Source organism: Triticum urartu, chromosome 2 (genome assembly GCF_003073215.2).
Source record: "Triticum urartu cultivar G1812 chromosome 2, Tu2.1, whole genome shotgun sequence".
NCBI lineage: Eukaryota > Viridiplantae > Streptophyta > Magnoliopsida > Poales > Poaceae > Triticum > Triticum urartu.
This window is the reverse complement of record NC_053023.1, coordinates 290,477,572-290,489,972: the sequence shown is the minus strand read 5'-3', so window position 1 is coordinate 290,489,972 and position 12,401 is coordinate 290,477,572.

Below are 12,401 nucleotides of genomic sequence, written 5' to 3'. Positions count from 1 at the left end.
GTTCCGTAGTCGGACCTTGATTGTATTTGGATGATGTAATGCTTTATTCATGTAATTGTGTGAAGTGGCGATTGTAAGCCAACTATGTATCTCTTTCCCTTATGTATTACATGGGTTGTGTGAAGATTACCTCACTTGCGACATTGCTTTCAATGCGGCTATGCCTCTAAGTCGTGCTTCGACACGTGGGAGATATAGCCGCATCGAGGGCGTGACACTCATGAAGACCTCGGGCGTTTGAGGAAGCCCATCATCGGAATATACAAGCCAAGTTCTATAATGAAAATTCCCACTAGTATATGAAAGTGATAACTCAACAGACTCTCTATATGAAGAACATGGTGCTACTCTGAAGCACAAGTGTGGTAAAAGGATAGTAACATTTCCCCTTCTCTCTTTTTCTCTCATTTTTTCTCTTTTTTTTCTTTTTTTTGGTGGGCTTCTTTGGCCTCTCTTTTTTTGTGGGCTTCTTTGCCCTCTTTTATTTTTTTGTGAAGTCCGGAGACTCATCCTAACTTGTGAGGGAATCATAGCTTCCATCATCCTTTCCTCACATGGGACAAAGCTCTAATAATTATGATAATCACACTTTTATTTACTTACAACTCAATATTACAACTCGATACTAGAACAAAATATGACTCTATATGAATGCCTCCGGTGGTGTACCGGGATGTGAAATGATCTAGCGTAGCAATGACAACAAAAGACGGACAAGCCATGAAAACATCATGCTAGCTATCTTACGATCATGCAAAGCAATATGACAATGATGCTCAAGTCATGTATATGAAGATGATGGAAGTTGCATGGCAATATATCTCGGAATGGCTATGGAAATGCCATGATAGGTAGGTATGGTGGCTGTTTTGAGGAAGATATAAGGAGGTTCATGGGTGATAGAGCGTATCGTATCACGGGGTTTGTATGCACCGGCGAAATTTGCACCAACTCTAGAGATGAGAAAGGGAAATTCACGGTACCGAAGAGGCTAGCAATGATGGAAGGGTGAGAGTGCGTATAATCCATGGACTCAACATTAGTCATAAAGAACTCACATAATTATTGCAAAAATCTATTAGTCATAGAAACAAAATACTACGCGCATGCTCCTAGGGGGATAGATTGGTAGGAAAAGACCATCGCTCGCCCCCGACCGCCACTCATAAGGAAGACAATCAATAAATAAATCATGCTCTGACTTCAGCACATAACGGTTCGCCATACGTGCATGCTACAGGAATCACAAACTTCAACACAACTATTTCTATAATACACAAATACCCACTAGCATGACTCTAATATCACCATCTTTATATCTCAAAACTATTGCGAGGAATCAAACATATCATATTCAGTGACCTACAAGTTTTATGTAGGATTTTATGACTAACCATGTGAATGACCAATTCCTGTCATCTCTCTAAATAGATATAAGTGAAGCAAGAGAGTTTAATTCTTTCTAAAAAATATATGCCCATGCTCTAACAAATATAAGTGAAGCAAAATAGCATTCTACAAATGGAGGTTTTCTATCTGAAGAGGAACAGGCAATCCAAACTTCAACTGATATAAGTGAAGCACATGAAAAATTCTATAAAGCCATACTCAAAAGATATAAATGAAGTGCAATGAGCATTCTATAAATCAACCAAGGACTATCTCATACCAGCATGGTGCATCAAAGAAAAGTGAAAACTAAATGCAAAAGACGCTCCAAGATTGCACATATCGCATGAAGGAAGCGAATCCAAAAACATACCAATACTTGTTGAAGAAAGATGGGATGCCTTCCGGGGCATCCCCAAGCTTAGATGCTTGAGTATCCTTGAATATTTACTTGGGGTTCCTTGGGAATCCCCAAGCTTGATCTCTTGCCTCTCTTCCTTCTTCTCACATCGAGACCTCCTCGATCTTCGAACACTTCATCCGCACAAAACTCAACAAAAAGCCCGGTAAGATCCGTTAGTATAATAAAGCAAATCACTACTTTAAGTACTGTTGAGAACCAATTCATATTTTGTTTTTGCATTATATCTACTCTAAATATAACTTTTCCATCGCTTAATCCACTGATATAAATCGATAGTTTCATCAAAACAAGCAAACTATGCATCAAAAACAGAATCTGTCTTAAACAGGACAGTCTGTAGTAATATGAACATTCACCATACTTATGGTACTCCAAAAATTCTACCAAAATTAGGAAAAATAAAAACATTTGTATATAAAGACATTTGAAAAAGTTTCATAGCCGTTTGATGTTCCAGTAAAAAATGTAAAATCGCGCACTACAGCCAAAGTTTCTGTCCTGCACCGTACAAACCAACAAGCCTCTAAAACATCCTAAAGGCAAACCTTGGCACATTATTTTTATAATAAAATGGAATTGTACAAGGGGAAAATTATTTTTGTTGAAAAGTTTCTGTAATCAAGATTCACAAAGTTTTCGTGAGCATGAACAAAGTTCAAGGAGCTCCCCCACTTCAACAATGCTTGTCTCTCTCACTTTCACTTTTCTTTTTGAAAAGTTTTGGGTTCCCCTCTTTATTTTTTTGTTATTAAACTTTATAAAAGCAAACAACAGAAATAAATGACTCTCTAAAACTTCCGGGTTGTCTCCCTGGCAGCGCTTTCTTTAAAGCCATTAAGCTAGGCATATAGTGCTCGGGTAACGGATCCACCCGGATCCCAAGGTACATCAAAGCCAATTTGAATTAGCAATGATTTGGCATTTAGCGGTGAGCACAAATCAACATATATCAAGTAATGATGAAGTCTAACTCTCTTCCTATGCAATGGCATGTCATACAAGAACAATTTATGCACACGTAGTAAAGGCCAATGCATAAAACAGTTTCTTGCAATTTTATCATGTTGGAAACATAGAGAGGCGGATATGTAGTTCCTCTCTCATCATAATTGCAAGTAGGAGCAGCAAGTACATGAATATTATATCTATCAAAATCATCATGTGTAATAGTAAAACGCAACCCATCAATATAATCCTTAATAAGGGCAAACTTCTCCGATATAGAGTAGTTGGGAGAATCCAAAAAGATAATAGGACTACCATGCGTGGGTGCAATAGCAACAACTTCATGTTTAACATAAGGAACTATAGCAAGTTCATCTCCATAAGCATAATTCATATTGGCATCTTGGCCACAAGCATAGCAAGCATCATCAAAAAGGGATATTTCAAGACAATCAACGGGATCATAACAATCATCATAGTAATCGTCCTTCAGTAAGCATGAAGGGAAACTAAATAATGTATGAGATGAAGAGTTACTCTCTTTAGAAGGTGGTCACGGGTGATCAATTCGCTCTTCCTCATTTTGTTCTTCGCTCTCCTCATCATCTTCTTCATCCAATGATCTCACAGTTTCATCAATTTATTCTTCCATAGATTCCTGCAAAATATTAGTCTCTTCTTGGACAGCGGAGACTCTCTCAATAAAATCATCAACATCAGAATTGAATTCATAATTCTCATAGCAATATTTAAGGATAGCTAAAGTTTTAGGTCTATAAACTGAATCATCAAAAAATTTAAACTCTTTAAACAAAGATCCAATTTCATAAGCACCCATAAAAGCAACAAATTCTTCTATTTGTTCCACATCATAGTAATCATATATACCATTAGCATAAGAAGCCAAGGTTTTATCATCACTAAATTTGCATGAAAAGGGAAGGTGTGGAGCCTTCATCCTAGAGCAACAAGTACAGTCAAATCTCAAGCATAGTTCCCGAGCATACCAATGCAACATATGAATTTGATCCCATAATAGTTTCCCTTTTTGAGTCAAGCGATAATCCCTAAAGTATTCACGCTGATCCAATGTGTCTCCCATTACATAATTGAATGGGGTTTTCTCTGGATTATCAAAGTAGTACATAATATTTTTCACATAACCAGCATCGAGGGTTTTAGGAGGTTCCCCATGTCCATGAGTAGCAGGTGCACCTAATTTTTTTGGTATTTCATGTTCCATATCCATAACTAAAGATAGAGAACAACTTAGAAGAGCAAATAAAAATTACTTAGTGATAAAGCAAACAAGCACACAAGAGAATATTCACCCACGCTTTGGCTCCCCGGCAACGGCGCCAGAAAAAGGTCTTGATAAGCCACAAGTATAGGGGATCAATTGTAGCCTCTTTTGATAAGTAAGAGTGTCGAACCCAACGAGGAGCTAAAGGTAGAACAAATATTCCCTCAAGTTCTATCGACCACCGATACAACTCTACGCACGCTTGACATTCGCTTTACCTAAAACAAGTACGAAACTAGAAGTACTTTGTAGGTGTTTTTGGATAGGTTTGCAAGAATATGAAGTGCACGTAAATAAAAAGTAGGGGCTGTTTAGATAAAGAAGCAATAAAGTTAGTATAGCAAGTGTGGAAAAGTGGTGGTAGGAGTTGCAAAATTATCCTTAAGCAATTGACTACGTTACTAGACCGATAGCAAGTTTTATGTGGGAGAGGCCACTGCTAGCATGTCATCCCTGACTTGGAATTATATGAACTTATAATTGGAACTATTAGCAAGCATCCACAACTACTAACGTTCATTAAGGTAAAACCCAACCATAGCATCAAGATATATTGGTCCCCCTTCAATCCTGTATGCATCAATTTCTATGCTATGTTGTAGTTTCTGTCACTCTTGCCCTCCAATACATAGTCTTATCAACATACAACTAACCCTATGGTGTGATCCACGCGCACGCTCATATGATGGGCACCAAAGGACAGCAACATAACCACGAGCAAATTAAATCAATCATAGAAATTCATCAACCACTAATAGGACAGCGAAAATCTACTCATACGTCATAGGATGGCAACACATCATTTGGATAATAATATGAAGCATAAAGCATCATGTTCAAGTACAGGGTACAGCGGGTTGCAGGAGAGTGGACCGCTGTAGATAGACGGGGGGAGGTGATGGAGATGTTGGTGAAGATGACGGAGGTGTTGGTGTACATCATCGTCAAACGATGATGGCCTCGGCGGCGTTCCGGCGCCACCGGGAGAGAGAGGGAGAGAGCCCCCCTTCTTCTTCTTCTTACTTGACCTTCTCCCTAGATGGGAGAAGGGTTTTCCCTCAGGTCCATGGCCTCCATGGCAAGGGAGGGGCGAGAGCCCCTCCGAGATTGGATCTGTCTCTCTCTGTTTCTGCGTTCCCAGATTCTGCCCTTTCACCGTTTCTTATATATCCCAAGATCCTAACTCCGATTAGATTGAATCCTTCGCCCCGAATTTTTCTTCTTATGAAAATTAGCTTTCTTGCAGCCAAAGAAGAGAAGCAACCGCCTTACGGGGGGCACGAGGGTCCGGGGCGCACCTAGGGGGCGCGCCCCCTGCCTCGTGGCTCCCTCGGGCACCGTCTCGCATTGATTTTCTTCCCATTTTGCACATATATTAGAAAAATAATCTCCGTTCGTTTTTATCCCGTTTGGTCTCCATTTGATATGGATTTTCTGCGAAACAAAAAACATGCAACAAACAGGAACTGGCAGTGGGCACTGGATCAATATGTTAGTCCCCAAAAATAGTATAAAATGTTGCCAAAAGTATATGAAAGTTGTATAATATTGGCATGGAACAATCAAAAATTATAGATATGAAGGAGTAGGATCACAGCATCTGAGAACTTTGGCTTTGGAGCCCTAGCAAATAGTCTTGCAAGAGGTGAATAATACTTATAAGAATAGGTAGAATAGTTCTTGGTCTTATGAACATGGAGGTTTGATGAAACACGCTCATATTCATAGGCCTGAGTATGGTTTCCCTACAAAACGTTAGTATTAGGGTGACTCTGGTGAGTCCTCTATCTGTATGAAGCCTTTGGACCATATGAAGCCTTTGGTCTGGGGTTTGTCTTCTTCCCAGGTGGTGTCATGATGACATTCACCTGAAGATTTTCAAGACCTCTCTTGGGCACCCAGATCTTTTTCAAAGGTGGTCCATTCCTGCAGTTAGTACCAATATACCTAGCAAACACTTCACCATTCTGATTCTTAAACAATTTATAGTTTGCATCAAAGGAATCATCAATGATAATCGGGTTAGCACAAGTGAAGACAGATAAGGTAGATGGATCCACTGAAGGTCCCTTTGCAGCAACCCATGTGGTTTTGGGGTACTGCTCAGGCTTCCAGTAAGAAACATCAACATTCATTTTCCTCTCGAACCCAACACCCTCTTTCCTAGGGTTTCGGTAATCTGTTTCTTGAGGACATCACATAGTGTCTGATACCCTTTGAGACTTTTATACATTCCTGTCTCAAGCAATGTCTTCAACCTGGCATTCTCATCAGCAATAGTAGTGGTATCCTCAGTAGAGGGGTTAGTTACCACATCAGAAGTTGAAGATATTGCAGTAGTAGTAGCAGTAGAACATCCAACAACAGAAGCAACGTTATCACGCTCAAGACATTTTAGACATGGTGGTTCAAATCCTTCCTAAGCGGAACTGATCTGTTGAGCGCGGAGTGACTCATTCTCCTTTTGAAGATCTTCATGAGCCGATCTCAAGTTCTAAAGCTCTTACTTCCTTTGAAGATAATCATAGGAGAGCTTTTCATGAGTAGTTGAGAGCGTTTCATGATAAGTTTCAAGTTCTCCAATTAAGGACTAAGATCGGGTCATTTCCGCGTCCAACAGGTCATCGCTTTTGTCTAACAGTTTTAGATTTACATTCAGAGTCATCTTCACTTGATGTTTGATAGTAAGCATCGCGTGAGTTTACCTTGGCACCACGTGCCATGAAGCAGTAGGTGGGTGTAGAGTCATCCTCATCATTAGCATCAGCGTTGGTGACGAGGTCATTGTCTTCAGTGTTGAAGATGGACTTGGTGACGTATGATGAAGCTAGAGCCAGGCTTGCCATGCTTGAATCAGATTCCTCATCAGACTCCACCTCCACCTCCTCAGATGCAGACTCCTCCTCTGAATCCATCTCCTGGCCAACAAACGCATGAGCCTTGCTGGATGAGCTCTTCTTGTGTGATCAAGACTTCGATGAAGACTTGGAAGAAGACTTTGAGAATTTCTTATTCTTCTTGTCATCAGAATCATATTCCTTGCTCTTCTTCTTCTTGTTGTTCTCATTGTTCCATTGAGGACATTCGGAGATGTAGTGACCAGGTTTCTTGCACTTGTGGCATGCTCTCTTCTTGTAGTCACGGGAGGAAGCTTCATCATTTCTTGAGCTGGATCTCGAAGACTGTCTAGAGCCTTTCTTCTTGGTGAACCTCTGGAACTTCTTCACTAGCATGGCAAGTTCCTTTCCAATGTCTTCAGGATCCTCAGAACTGTAGCCAAATTCATCTTCAGATGAGGAAACATCCTTTGCCTTCAACGCACAAGTTAAACCATAGTTGGGACCGTAGGTATCTGTTTTCTCAGATAACTGGAACTCATGTGTGTTGAGCCTCTCAAGTATGTCAGACGGATCGAGAGTCTTGAAGTCATGGCATTCTTGAATCATCAGGGCCAGGGTGTCGAATGAGCCGTCGAGTGATCTCAAGAGTGTCTTGACGATTTCATGCTTGGTGATCTAAGTGGCGCCGATTGCATGAAGCTCATTTGTGATGTCAGTGAGGCAATCAAACGTCAGTTGAACATTCTCATTGTCATTTCTCTTGAAGCGGTTGAAGAGGTTGCGAAGAACAATGATCCTTGAGTCTCTCTGGGTTGAGACGCCATCGTTGACCTTGGAGAGCCAGTCCCAGACTAGCTTCGCAGTTTCCAGAGCACTCACACGACCATACTGTCCTTTGGTCAGATGACCACAGATGATGTTCTTGGCAGTAGAATCCAGTTGAATGAACTTCTTGACATCAGTAGGGGTGACCCCTTCACCGGCCTCGGGAATGCCGTTCTTGACGACATACCAGAGATCGACATCAATGGCTTCAAGATGCATGTGCATCTTATTCTTCCAGTAGGGGTAATCGGTGCCATCGAAGATAGGGCATGCAGCGGAGACTTTGATTATCCCTGCAGTCGACATAGCTAAAACTCCAGCTGGTTAAACCGAATCACACAAAACAAGGTAGCACCTTGCTCTGATACCAATTGAAAGTGCTAGTTATCGACTAGAGGGGGGTGAATAGGCAATTTTTATGAAAGTCTTCAAAACACGGGGGCTTTGAAGACAAACAGTAGAAATGAACCTATTGATATGTAGTGGAAGGTAGACTACACTAGACAAGCCATAGTTAAGTAAGCAATGAAGTGAAAGCACGAAGACTATCAGCAGCTAGGTAGTATGGATCAGGATGGAAGAAAGTATGAAGCCAAGCAACAACAGTCTTCACACAATGAAGTCACTCAGATCATGTAAGCAGGCAATGACTTCACAAAGACAAACTTTAAGTAAATAGAGGTAAAGTGTAACACCCTCCATGCGACTATATCTCCCACGTGTCAAGGCATGACTTAGAGGCATAATCGCATTGAAGGCATATGTCGCAAGTTAGGCAACCTTCACAACATCCCATGTAATATAGATAAAAAAAGGGGAGGTAACATAGTTGGCTTACACTCGCCACGTCAATCAAGTACATAAATAACATTACATCATCCAAACACTCATGGCCCGACTATGGTGCCAAAATAAAAGATAACCCAACATGCGACACGGTCCCGATCACCCCCAACTGGGCACCACTACTGTTCATCAGGAAAGGAAACATAGTATCGTTGAGAGTCCTCGTCGAACTCTCACTTGAGCTTGAGCGCGTCACCTGGAGCGGAATCATCAGGCCCTGCATCTAGGGTAATAGTAATCTGTGAGCCACAGGGACTCAGCAATCTCGCACCCTCGCGATCAAGACTATTTAAGCTTATAGGTAAGGCAAGGTAAATATGTGGAGCTGCAGCAAGCGACTAGCAAGTATGGTGGCTATCCTGTTCACAAAAGAGAGCGAGAAGAGGAGGCAAAGCGCGAGCGAGAAACTAGAGAGGAACCTGCGCAAGCATTACTCCAACACCGTGTCCACTTCCCGGACTCCGCCGAGAAGAGGCCATCACGGTAATTCACACGGTCGATTCATTTTAATTAAGTTAAGGTTCAAGTTATCTACAACCGGACATTAACAAATTCCCATCTGCTCATAACCACGGGCACGGCTTTCGAAAGTTCAAATCCCTGCAGGGGAGTCCCAACTTAGCCCATGGCAAGCTCTCACGGTTAACGAAGGAATAGACCTCCTCCCGAGACGTTCCGATCAGACTCGGTATCTCGGTTCTTCAAGACACTTCGACAGGTTAAAACAAGACCAGCAACACTGCCCGAATGTGCCGACAAATCCCGATAGGAGCTGCACATATCTCGTTCTCAAGGCACACTCAGATGAGCCAGACATCGGGTAGGCCAGCCCAGAGTTGCCCCTGGTATCCCCGGACATCGCTCGGTTGGACCAACACTCAGAGGAGCACTGGCCCGGGGGTTTTTAAAATAAGATGACCCTCAGGCTCCGGAAACCCAAGGGAAAGGCTAGGTGGAAAATGGTAAAACCAAGGTTGGGCATTGCTGGAAAAGCTTTAATCAAGGCGAACTATCAAGGGGTTCCCATTATAACCCAACCGTGTAAGGAACGCAAAATCCGGGAACATAACACCGATATAACGGAAACTAGGGCGGCAAGAGTGGAACAAAACACTAGGCGAGAGGCCGAGCCTTCCACCCTTTACCAAGTATATAGATGCATTAAGATAACATGGCAATATAATGATATCCCAACAAGTAAATAAAATTCCAACAAGGAACGGTCTCCAATCTTCACCTGCAACTAGCAACGCTATAAGAGGGGCTGAGCAAAGCGGTAACATAGCCAATCAACGGTTTTCTAGGACATGGTGGGCTAGAGGTTTGACATGGCAATTTGGGAGGCTTGAAAGCAAGTGGTAGGCATCATAGCATTGGCATAGCAAAAGAGCAAGCATCTAGCAAAGCAAAGATAGTAGTGATTTCGAGGGTATGATCATCTTGCCTGCAAAGTTGTCAGAGTTGATTGGATCCTCGAAAGTAAACTCAACGGGCTCCTCATTAGCGAACTCATCTCCCGGCTCTACCCAAACAAGACAAACAAGAAACAATGACATAATTAACCACGTGCAAGGATCAAACAATATGATGCAAGGATGGTATGCTATGTGGGATGCGATGCGGGATGCATATGCAAGATTTGACAAGGGATGCATGAACCTGGCCTCAAATTGGGTATCCAAGTGTGCCACTGGAAAGATGAGATGAAATCACTTGAAAACGATATAAAGAATGCCGGAATCGGAGTTACGGTTTGGAAATGGCAAGCAATCCAAATATGACACCGGTCTGCGATTTACAGCAAGTAGCCATCGAAATGCAAAGAGATGAACAAGCTACAACACCCAAACATGACAAGAAAAACATGGAAGGGATGCATTCATGATGCTTAACAAAAGTCTAGCACTGAACTACGGCCAATTCATCCATTAACAGGTTCAAACAAGCATGGCAAAAATGCATATGGTAAACAGATTTCAGACTTACTGAAATTAACACTTGTCTGGAATTTCAGATCAGATAGCACTCTTCGGAGCAACAGAACTATATGCTACAGGACCTTAACATGGCAAAGTAAAGAATGTAATGGAGCTACTCAAAGAGCTTAACAAAAGTCTCTTAGTGACCTTGAGCCAAAAGGGATCAGAAAATACAATTGCAAGCATGTGAACATGGCAAAAACATAATCATTTCTCAGACTTAGTGAAAACTGGAGCATGCTGAAAACAGATATCAAGTAGGCATGTTTACGAGCTTGATGCACTCACTACAAAGAAAGTCATGATAATCTAAGCATACACCCATCAAGAAAACACAAAATGCAAGCTAGACATGGCAAGAAAAATAACATAGCATGCATGGATCAACTACAACATCATCGGCAAAATCGCTAACAAGTAGACAATCTGCCCGGATTCACGAAGTAGCAAAAGTAGAGCTCGATTGACTCAAGCTAGGGTGCTCCATAATTGCAACCAAATACATGGATGGATAGAGCACTACAAGATTAACAAAACATCCTTACTGATCATCCTCAAAAGAGGCACGGATCACTAGGAAACAACATGAACATATGGCCATAAGAGATAAACAGGTCAAGGACTTAGTGGAAATGCTAAGTCCCTGAAATCAGCATTACCAAGTGCCTCACTTTGCAAGCTTGTGCTAGTCACCACACACATCACAAAAATACATGGATTGCACCTCTGGAAAGATGGCAAAACCCTTAACAAAACATATGTAGAGCTCCAGGTCATATCATGCACACAATAATCATGGCAAAAATGATGAATATCTAAATGGAGTAGTAGATCTGACAAATATCTCAAGTAGCACTCTTCTAACAGCATTTCGGGCATCAAGATGAACTCAAATGAAAAATGATGCAGCGGAATGAAATGATGTACTCTCTGAGACGAACATTTTGATAAGCTATATGTCCAAAACAGAGCTACGGATGCATAGTGACGATGCGATGAACATGGCAAAAATATTAGGGTTTTGGGGCAAAAGTCAACCCGAGGCATTCTCAGATCCAGATCCAGATCAGCACGCTTTACGAGGTTTGCCGGAAATGGAGTTGGCCGCCGGAGACGGAGAGGAAGCCGGGGCGGAGGGCGGCCGGAGCTCGGCGGTGGTGGCCAGCGCCGGCGTGGCGAGGCGGCGCGGGCGCGGCGGCCGAGGCGGCGGGCACCGGCAGCCGGGGCGGCACGCGCCGGTGAGGGCGACGGGCGGCAGAGGAAGTCCGGTGGGCGGCCGGCAGCGGGGACGACGGCCCCGGGCGGCGGCGCGAGTCAACAGGCCTCGGGGGCCCCTCCTGGGCCTCCCGGGCCAGCGGCGATGGCAAAGTGGGGCAGGGGCGCGGCGAATGGCAGTGCACCACATGGCGGCGGCGGGGCGGACCGGACACGTCCGCCGGCGGTGGTTTTGTCCGGCGGCGGCGGGTGGAGATGGATCTAGGGTTTTCGGGAGGAAGGAGAAGGAGATTTTCGGGGTGTCTTTAAATAGGCATAGAGGGAGCTAGGAGAGTCCAAATGAGGTGCGGTTTCCGGCCACGCGATCGTGATCGAATGCTCTAGATGATGGAGAGGGTTTTGATGGGTTTTGGGACAAATTGGAGGGGTGTTGGGCTGCAACACACACGAGGCCTTCTCGGTCCCTCGGTAAACCGTTGGAGTATCAAACGAAGTCCAAATGGTACGAAACTTGACAGGCGGTCTACCGGTAGTAAACCAAGGCCGCTTGGCAAGTCTTGGTCCAATCCGGAAATGTTTAAACCCCACACACAAAAGAAAGCTAGAAATGACCACCGGAGGAGAACGAAGCGCCG